General features: G+C 54.3%; 1 non-coding gene across 1 annotated transcript; it reads right to left on the minus strand.

Moving 5' to 3' along the window:
• Positions 1–6,104: 6,104 nt before the first annotated feature.
• TRNAS-AGA lies at positions 6,105–6,186 on the minus strand. The gene has a single exon. It is a non-coding gene; the product is annotated as a tRNA-Ser (tRNA).
• Positions 6,187–9,677: the final 3,491 nt, after the last annotated feature.

A 9,677-nucleotide genomic window follows, 5' to 3' on the forward strand; every position in this document is an offset into this window, starting at 1 on the left:
TGGAACCTCTTCTTGGCTGCTCAGGCCAATGCTCTGGCTTCAGCTAGAGCCCCGGGAAGGAGTTGGGGGTTGGGTGTCACAAAGGCTGGGGCATGAGCCCAAGGTGCTTCCAGTCTCGCCTTTGCCCTTCCTGACTTGCCAAAGAAAATGGGCGGCTGCCCGGGCTAGAGTGTGGAGCAGTTTCCCTCTTCCAAATGTGCCCCTGTCCCTGTGCTTGAGGGGGTTGCTACATAGCGCCTTGGGAGCCTGGGTGTTTCTCTGCTTCTCACCAGCTGGGGAAAAGCCTTTTGGGGAAAAATCTCCTTCCCCACTGCCAAAGTCAGCACCTTGAGTGGGAACGGTCAGAGGCTCCACCAGGGGGGCTGGTCCTGCTTTCCTACCATCTTCTGATGTTGGCCACAGAGCAACTGGCCTGTGGGTGGCTTTCAGTGGGTGTTTGGCATTCCAGGGAGCAGGCTGGCCAGTGTCTTTGTGGCTGTCTGCTGGCCATGCATAGGCATGGTCCTGCCCTCCTCTTGCCCTGCCCTCGGTTGCTCTGTGGCTTTTAAACCTTCCCTTGGAGCTGTCAGCACCAGCCGCCTCTGCTCTAGGTGCCCAGAGGAGGAGAGGTGTGTGGGGCTCCAGCCTGGGACTCTGCCTCCCTCCTGCCTAGCCCTGACTATGAAGCCTGGCCCTGGCCCTCCTTTCTTCAAGCACCATGTGGGCAAGAGGAAGAGTGTGACAGCTGCAGGGACCAAAGTTGTGGACATCAGGTGAAGCAGCGAGAAACAACCAGCCGGTCAACCCGCAGGAATCTCTAGCCAGACTGTTAAGTTCTAGGACCCCAACCTATAGCGACCAATCCATTGAATCAACTGGACCAAAGACCTATCTCCAGTGGGCATCAGTCAGGGCTGTCTCCTGCAATTTTGCTGCCCCCAGTGGCGAAAAAAAAAGGCTGCGATCAGCGGCACTTCGGTGGCAGCTCTACCACCGACACTTCATTCTTCAATGGTGATTCAGCAGCAGGGACCTGCTGCTGAATTGCCGCCGAAGAGCCAGACATGCTCCCTCTCTCCATTGGCAGTCCCAAGCACCTGCTTGCTGCGCTGGTGCCGGCCCTGGCCTCAGTCACCCAGCAGGAGGGGAGCGGGGGGAACCTTACTCTAGTTCACCAAGAGAGAGGGTAGTCAAGCACATTGAGCTCTGAGGCTTTGCAGCAAACCTACCAAGAGGTCCACTAAGATTTGAATCCAGATTGCAGGATTCAGAGTCCAGAGTGCTGCCCATTACACCATGGGACCTGCTGCTAGGCCCTTTTCTGGACCCCTGTGACTCTCAGCTGGCTGGTTTGCACTCTGCACTTATTGCTTCCCACCAGCAGCTTCCTCTCACGGGACTCTCTCTCCTCCTCCAGCGACTGTGGTCCTGCTCTACCGGATCCCCGGGTCCTGCCCTGAGTCCCCACATCCCCCTGCTTTGTCTCCATTCCCTACAGGCTGCAAAAATGTCAGGGGAGGCCGCCCCCTCCCTTCACTCGGTGCTCCCGCTCATATCGGCCAGCTGGAGCCTCATCTCCTGGAACTCGGGCAGCTGTCGCTTGATCCGATCGTACAGTCACACGCTGACTGGCTCCCCTGCCTGGATGCTCTTGTGGAAATCCCACAGGCAACGCTGCAGGACTTGGCACCACTGGTTTCTTTAATGTTGCGGTGTTTGCCCGACCGCCGGAACAAAGCCGCCAACTCCTCCCACACCGACTCCCACCAATCCTCCTGGTTACCATAGAACCCTCTGATGCTTTCCTATTCTGCCAACACCGCCAGGCCTCACCCCCCTGCTCCTTTATCTTGCAAGCTCTGGATGTTCAGCTTCCAATGTCCTCTGCCCTGGGTCAGGGACAGGGGTGGTTCCAGCACCAGTGCCCCAAGCGCGTGCCTGTGACAGCAACCTGCAGGGGGGGCGGGCTGCTGGTCGCTGTGAGGGTGGCAGTCAGGCAGCCTTTGGCGGCGTGCCTGCGGGAGGTCTACCGGTCCTGCAGCTTCAGCGGCAATTCGGCGGCAGGTACACCGAAGGCGCGGGACTGGCAGACCTCCCACACACATGCCGCCAAATCTGCATTACCAGAGGATCTCCCGCAGGCATGCTGCTGAATCCGCCTTGCCAGCAGACCTCCCACAGGCATGCCACCGAACCTGCGTTACCAGAGGACCTCCTGCAGACATGCCGCCTAATCTACGTTACCAGAGGACCTCCCTCAGGCATGCCGCTGAATCTGCGTTACCAAAGGACCTCCTGCAGACATGCCGCCGAATCTGCGTTACCAGAGGACCTCCAGCAGGCATGCCGCCGAAGGCTCCCTGACTGCTGTGCTTGGGGTGGCAAAATACATAGAGCCGCCCTTGGTCAGGGAATTGCCCACATTGAGCACACGGTGAAAGCTGCGTGATCCGAACAGTCCATTGGCACCACCCTGCACTGGGTTGTCGATGTGCTCTCCTTCACAGAAATCCAGTCAGTGTGACTCCTGGCCTGTCCCCCAGAAAGGTGTATCCCCTCTGTGGCTGGAGTGAGCTCCTCTGACCTCACTACAGACCTGTGCCAGGTAGTGCTCATTGCACAAACATTTCCTCTGACAGTTGGGAAAACGGGACCAGTGGTCCTCAGGCCAGCTGACACAATTAAAATCCCCCCCTGCCCAGACCAAACATCGTGTTGTCCAGAGGAAGGGAGCTAGTCCCTTCCATTGATCTTCCCGTTCACGCCTTAACAGGGAACCATACACACTTTCCACAGAGCACAAAATCTACCAGTAATGCCCTCCAGCACCTTCTGTGAAAAACAAGACTACAACCCCATGGTTCTTCCCTGGCCAGGAGGACCAGAGAGATGGGCCCTTCCTCCAATCACCCTCTGCCCATCATGCTACCCTAAAGTCATGAATGTGCATGGCACTGGGCATCAAGCACCTCCTCCTGGGCCCCCAAACCCCTGCCATCTTCCACATGGCCACTTTTACAGATGCCCCTTCCCTGGTACTGCCCTTGCTCAGCTGCACAGAGGAGTTTTCATCCCCAATCCCTGCCTAGCAGCCCTCTGGCACCATTCCTGAGGGCTGCCTTGCCTCACTCTTTTCCTGAGATATTGAGAAAGACAGCTCTCATCCTTAAAGGTCAGGTGGGCCAACTAGCAGAAGAAGCCCACACTATCTTTTCCTACTGCAGAGCCCAAGCTCAGGGACTCACCTTGGGTGCAGGGACTGCTGTGCTCCCAGAAAACAAGCCAGCACTGCACAAAGAGGGATCAAAGGGCCCACCAAAGCCTGGGATTGAACCAGGGACTTTTAGATCTTCAGTCTAACGCTCTCCCAACTGAGTTACTTTGGCAGCTATAGAGCAGCATTTTGGCCTGTTGCTTCTCTGCCTGGGATGTTTTTGCAGCAGTTGCACACAAAAAGGACGTCATTGTGAGCAGCCCTTGAAGGCAAGAGTCACTTTTGCCTGCCTTGCTCAGCTTGACTTGCTTCCTCACCCTATTCCTGCCTGAGTTCCGGGTTGACCTGGTGGCAGAAGAGGACTGTGGGGGGCCAGTGGCAGGGGCGGCCCCAGCACACCAAGTGCGTGCTTGGGGCGGCAAGCCGCGGGGGGGCGCTCTGCTGGCGCCGCGAGGGCGACAGGCAGGCTGCCTCCCACAGGCGTGCCTGCGGAGGGTCCGCTGGTCCCGCAGTTCCGGCGGGCCTCCCACGGGCGTGCCTCCAAAGCCACGGGACCAGCGGACCCTCTGCAGACAAGCCACCGAAGGTAGCCTGCCTGCCATGCTTGGGGCGGCAAAATGCCTAGAGCCGCCCTTGGCCAGTGGACCATGGTGAAAGTTGAGCTGGACCCTGAGCTAGACTAGCTAACTGTTGGTTGCATGAGAGACACTGTCCCAAAGCAGGACTAATGCTTAGAACTGGTTATCAGTGATTTCAAATCTGTTGGTCTGCAGCAAGACTCTCCATTGAGTCTTAACGAGCTCGGTTATTACACAGGGAAGAACAAAAGAGTCAAATGGTGCCTGGAACCCTTAGGAAGAATCCACCCCACCAAGTACAACACTTGTCGCTACCTGCTCTCAGCTGCACTGAGAATGTTTTGGGGTCACTCCTTGCCTGTATCAACCTAGGGGGTCTTGGAAAATTAAAATTAACAGGTGCTCCAGTGGCGCAATTGGTTAGCCCACAGTACTTATAGGGCAGTGCTGAGAGGAGCTATGCTGAGGTTGTGAATTCAAACCTCACCTGAAGCACTGGTTTTCATTAGCCAAGTGGTGTCACTCCCTCATTTGGCCCTGTGGGATGTAAAATTCCAGCCCTGGGACACTGAGGAGGGGAGGATGCAGAAATGCCCCTTTCACTTATTACCTCCTCTCCAGAGCACAGGTGAGAATTTACAATCCTTTCTCTCCCCCAGCCCCTGTGCCAGGATCCCTCAAGCAGAGCCTGGAGTCCTGCCCCTGGCGTCTGTACTATTGACAAAGACTAAGTGACAGGGACAAAACACTCAAATCCCGCCTGGTGCGGGGAGCCAGGTTTGCTCTTCAAATTCTGTCGTTGGTACGTTTTCCAGGCCTGGGAATGTCCCACAACAGCATTTAATGGGAAGCTGCCTGCAGAACAGTTACACTGCACAGAGCTCCTGTGGAGGAGGGGTGGGAATTAGTAACATTTTGAGGATCGTTTAGGAAATGAGCCTTTGCTGACAGGGTTTGTCTCTGTTCATATTTCACCTTCAGGTGTTATGTTGAGGGATCTTTAGTGTATTTTTGTGAGGTTAATAACTATCTCCTCAACTTTATTTACTCAACTTAAAAATTGGTGTCACCTGATTTTTGCATCTCCCTGTGACAATACAACTGACACGTGTGGCTTTCTACAGGGGGTCATGATGTTATAGTTGGAGAATTCAGTCTCTGTACTTCTAGAGGAGGGGGGTGTTGCTTTTTTTACAGCTGCCTCACGTCCAGGCACACTGGGCTATTAGCTGCACCCACTGTCTTTGCCAGGGGCCCCTGCTGAACCCTGGGCGGCTGCACTGCCGTCCTGGGGTGACTCTGCAGGGGGAGAAGCTGCTGTGGAGCAATGTCGAGCAGGTGCAGGAAGGAGACGGGGTCACTATTCACATTCTGACCTGCACAGTTTTCCAAATTTGGGAATAGATTCATAGATTCATAGACTTAAGGTCAGAAGGGACCATTATGATCATCTAGTCTCACATCCTGCACAATGCAGGCCACAGAATCTCACCCATCCACTCCTGTAAGAAATCCCTGACCTATGTCTGAGTTATTGAAGTCCTCAAATCGTGGCTTAAAGACCTCAAGGTGCAGGGAATCCTCCAGCAAGGGACCCCGTGCCCCATGCTCCAGAGGAAGGCGAATGTCCGAGAACAATTCTAAGGGGAAGGTGAATGCAGAGCAATGACACTGGCGTTGCCCAGACTTCCAATGGGGGCAGCGTGGAAATTAATAATGGGAAGATCATTTGTGAAATTAGTCATCACTGACAAGATTTGTCTCTGTTCCTATTTCACGCTGTGGTGTTAGTTAGAGGAATCAGTACAGATTTTTACTATATTAATTAAACACTTAATTTTATTTACCCAAGCCAAAAACTTAGTGTCACTTATTTTTTCTCTGTCCTAGCAAGAATGAATTGAATGTTGTGACTTTCTGGAAAGTGCAGCGAGATTAAATGTGGGAAATTCAGTCTGTGTGTTTGTGAGCTGATGTTTTCCTCTCACAAGTCAGTGCCTGCATTGAAATACCAAGAGGGATCTAAGGGCTGGTGTACGCTGGGCACTTCACTGGCAGAGCGACGTCTCTCAGGGTGTGACCCACCCCCAAACCCATAGAGTTAAGGTGACCTAAGCCCGGGTTAGATAGTGCTAATTAAAAGGAAGAATTGTTCTGTCTATGCCAGACATTACACAGATGGGAAAACCCCACCAGTCCACTGTCTACTCCAAAGTGCTATAGCAGTGCCAGAGCAGCATTTTAAGTGTAGACAGAGTGAAAATAGATCTGGCTCCAGTTTGCACTGTGGATGCTCAGGAACTAAGCCTACAATAATAACAACAACAAGCTTTCGTAGTTGGCAGGATTTGAACCTGCGCAGGGAGACCCCAATGGATTTCTAGTCCATCGCCTTAACCACTCGGCCACAACTACTTGATGCATACTTTTTTTATTACATGATGATTTCTGTTCTCACTGAATTGTCACTTCAAATTGCTCAGACCAGCGTCCCCCGCACACGCATGGCTGCGCATCCGTGTAAGTGGGGCCGTGGGTGAACAGCCAGAGTTCCGGCCCATTTCCCTTCTTGCTGGAGCAGGATGAGAGTGTGTCTGTGTGAATGACATTGCTGTAGATTGTTGTTCATTCCCCACTCTGACAATTCAGACAGTCCCTTTCCTAGTCAAATCTCCAGCACATCGTTCCAATAGCAGTGGCAGGATTTCTCTGGGGCACTGAAATATTTCTGGGGGCTGGTGCGTGAACTCAGCCTTGCATTCCACCCTTGATGTTTCATGGACTAACTACAGCAGCAGAAAGAAAGAGCCGAGCCAATATCTCCCTGGCAGGGATGCAGGTGCTACGTCCCCTCTGTCTGACCATCGCCACTGCAGGAGAGAAGGGTTCACTGGAATCGAATGCCCTGGCTCAGAGCAGAGACACAGGAAGATGTTGCTGTTCATGGATCTGTGCAAAGGAAATTGTGTCTCTGTGTGAAATTGAGGCGGGAAATGAAACATCCACATGGTGGCCCAATGCTCTAGGGAATGTGGGTGAAGGACTCGGGCTGAGAAATGATCTAACAGGGGTTTGTATCAATTTATTGCCCCGATTAAAATCTATGGCTAAAAGGCAGCCACTGTTGTTAGTACTTGTACCTGTGTAGGGACACCCCAGTGGGTGTCAAGTCCATTGCCTTCACCAGGGGCAGTCAAGTATTTTATCAAGGTACAAATTTCTTGGCGAAGGCCTAGACTCCAGAGAAAACAATACACTGCAGATAAGAAGAAGTACATAAAAAGATTTTGCAGCCACCATGGGCATAACTATGATGTTTCGTGTTTCACTCTTTATACCTGGCGCCACCTCCTTTCCCTTTAGCCTTGTAGTTGACCAAGGGCAAAGCTGAACATCTCCTCAGATACCAGGGAGTGTTTATGTCCATTCCTGTGAGCTACACAGGGGTTTGATGTTGCTGCTTTCAGTCCTCCGGCTCTGCCGGGATAAGGAACAATTCAGGCTGTCACTGAACTGAAGGAGGAAGATCAGTTTGTGACAGGGAGAGGGACGCCTCCTCTTAAAGGTGTTTGTCTGGCTGGCAGCCCTGGTCCCCAGGTCTCGCCCGTGGGGCTCCGGCAGTTTTGGGACCGGGTCACTCCCTTGGCCACACCGGCCACCCCCAGGCGCTTCCCCCCAGGGGCCCCGTCAGTGCAGCGGAGCTGAGCAGCATCTGCCTGCTCGTTCCAGTGGCTGCCGGCCCCTCCGCATGGCAGGGCAGGGTGGGTCTGTACCTCCGCGCACTGCTCCCGCCCCGAGCCCCTGCAGCCAATGGGACGCTGTGGGGATGATGCCTGGGGGCAGCAGAACATGGAGGCCCCCCAGCCTGCCCTGCTTTGGAGCCCCAGGTAAGCGCCACACCCCTGACTCCCTCCGAGAGCCTGCAACACCATCCCCTCCCCACATACCCCCTCCTCCCCGCAAACTCCCTCCCAGAGCCTGCACCCCGGTCCACACACGCCTGCCCCCAACTCCCCTCCCACAGCCTGTGCACCCTCCCTACACACAAACCCTCCCGCCTGCCCCAATCTCCCTCCCAGAGCCTGCACCCCCACCCCTCCTCCTGTTCCCCCACCCCCTGTCCCAGCCCAGAGCCTGCACCCAGCACCCAAACTCCCAGAGCCATACAAGGAATTTTTGTGCCCGAGGCAAGGGCCAGCTCCAGGCTCTTTGGCTGCGGGTCCTTGAGTTCCTGTCAGAGGGAAGGACCTGCCACTGAATTGCCACCGCCGCTTCATTCATCCTTCGTGGCAGTTCAGCAGCGGGTCCCTGAGTCCCTCTCGGAGAGAAGGACCCACTGCCGAATTGCTGCCGAAGAAGTGGCAGCAGTAGAGCTGCCGCCGAAGTGCCGCTGATCGTGGTAGAGCTGCGCCCCTCCACTTTGCGCACCCGAGGCAAGTGCCTCACTCGCCTCGCCCATGTTACAGCGCTGCAAACTCCATCCCAGAGCCTGCACCCCAGAACCCCTACCCCACCCAAACTCCCTCCCAGAGCCTTAGGCAGGTGGAGGGTGGAGTTTTGGGCAGTATGAGTGACATTATTGGCCCACTGGGAGGACTGGAGGACTGGCACCGGCCCTAAGGTAAATTGAGGTTGAGACCCTGCTTTAAGGGATTGGAGCAATGCTGGAGAGACTGACGGGCAGGGAGCTGGGGAGCTGTGTGTGCTCCAAGGAGAGTTGTTGTTGTGCTCTGGTGACACAGAGCGGGGGTGGGGAGTTTGTAAGCTGTGGTGTTTGTACAGAGAGAAAGTTTACTAACCCCCAGGTTAAAAACTGGCCCTGCTCTGGGCTATACATGACACTCTTTGTTGAGAGTATAGCTCAGTGGGTGAATGTTTCGCTGCAGCGTAATGGCTTCCTAGCTCCAATCCAAGTGATTCCCTTTAAAAACTTTTTCGAATAAAAATCGATTTCCAGACCCATCTCCAGTATGTTCAGGAGTTCTCTGAATGGGGGCGGGGGGTTGAAATGAATTTAAACTCTCAGCATTTTCCTGTGCAAATGAATAAAGACCTAGCAGAGCTGTCCAGCAGCTGAAATCAGTTCCAGTCCTCGGCGTCTCTAAGAGGGACACTCGGTAGCTGAGGCATGTGGGACACCTCTGTGGTGAGGACAGGTGAAAAAATGCTGGATTTCAATGAAAGGTGAGACCATAGGAGGGGAAGGTGAATGGCAGCACCACACAGGGTCATAACACTCAGACACGGGGCTTCACTGTCACTGCCCCTGTGTTTTCCATCATTTCTATCCTAAGGAACACACCCTCCCCCTCCCCCACACACTGTCACACACAACCTTCTCCCCTTGAGCCCCATCCCACCCCTACCCCTCTCCCCCCACACGCCATGGGACACAGCCTCTCGGTGACTCACCCAGATGGGGGCTTGTCTCTGCATCTCCCCAACAGGGGAGCAGAGAGCCGAAAGGGCCACAGGAGACCAATGGAGCTAGGCAGGGATAGAAAGGACTTCCCCTCCGTTCTCTTCTCTTCTCTTCTCTAGAGTCCCGTTAATCTCACCCATGAGACGTTCCAGCACCGGGTGGGCTCAAAGCACCAACCTTCCCCTCAGCAATGGAAGGGGGAACCAGCTCTATCACATGGAAGGAGGCTCCCCACCTCTGCTGCTGCCATCCTGCAGCCTTTAATATGGATTTGTTTTAGCTAATGCAACCCCCACACTCCACTAATCCATCCATGAAACATGGAGACAAGCTCTTGTAGGTAGTGTCCAGTGGTGCAGTGGGTTAGTGCCCAGGACTTGCAGAGTAGGGCTGAGTGGAGTCATGCTGCGGTTGTGAGTTCAAACCTCATCTACAGCGCTAGTTTTCTTTAACCAAATAGCTTCTGCCAATCATTTTGCCTGCA

The sequence above is a fragment of the Mauremys mutica genome, unplaced genomic scaffold, assembly GCF_020497125.1.
Source record: "Mauremys mutica isolate MM-2020 ecotype Southern unplaced genomic scaffold, ASM2049712v1 001251F_np12_subseq_40903:76399_obj, whole genome shotgun sequence".
Lineage (NCBI taxonomy): Eukaryota > Metazoa > Chordata > Testudines > Geoemydidae > Mauremys > Mauremys mutica.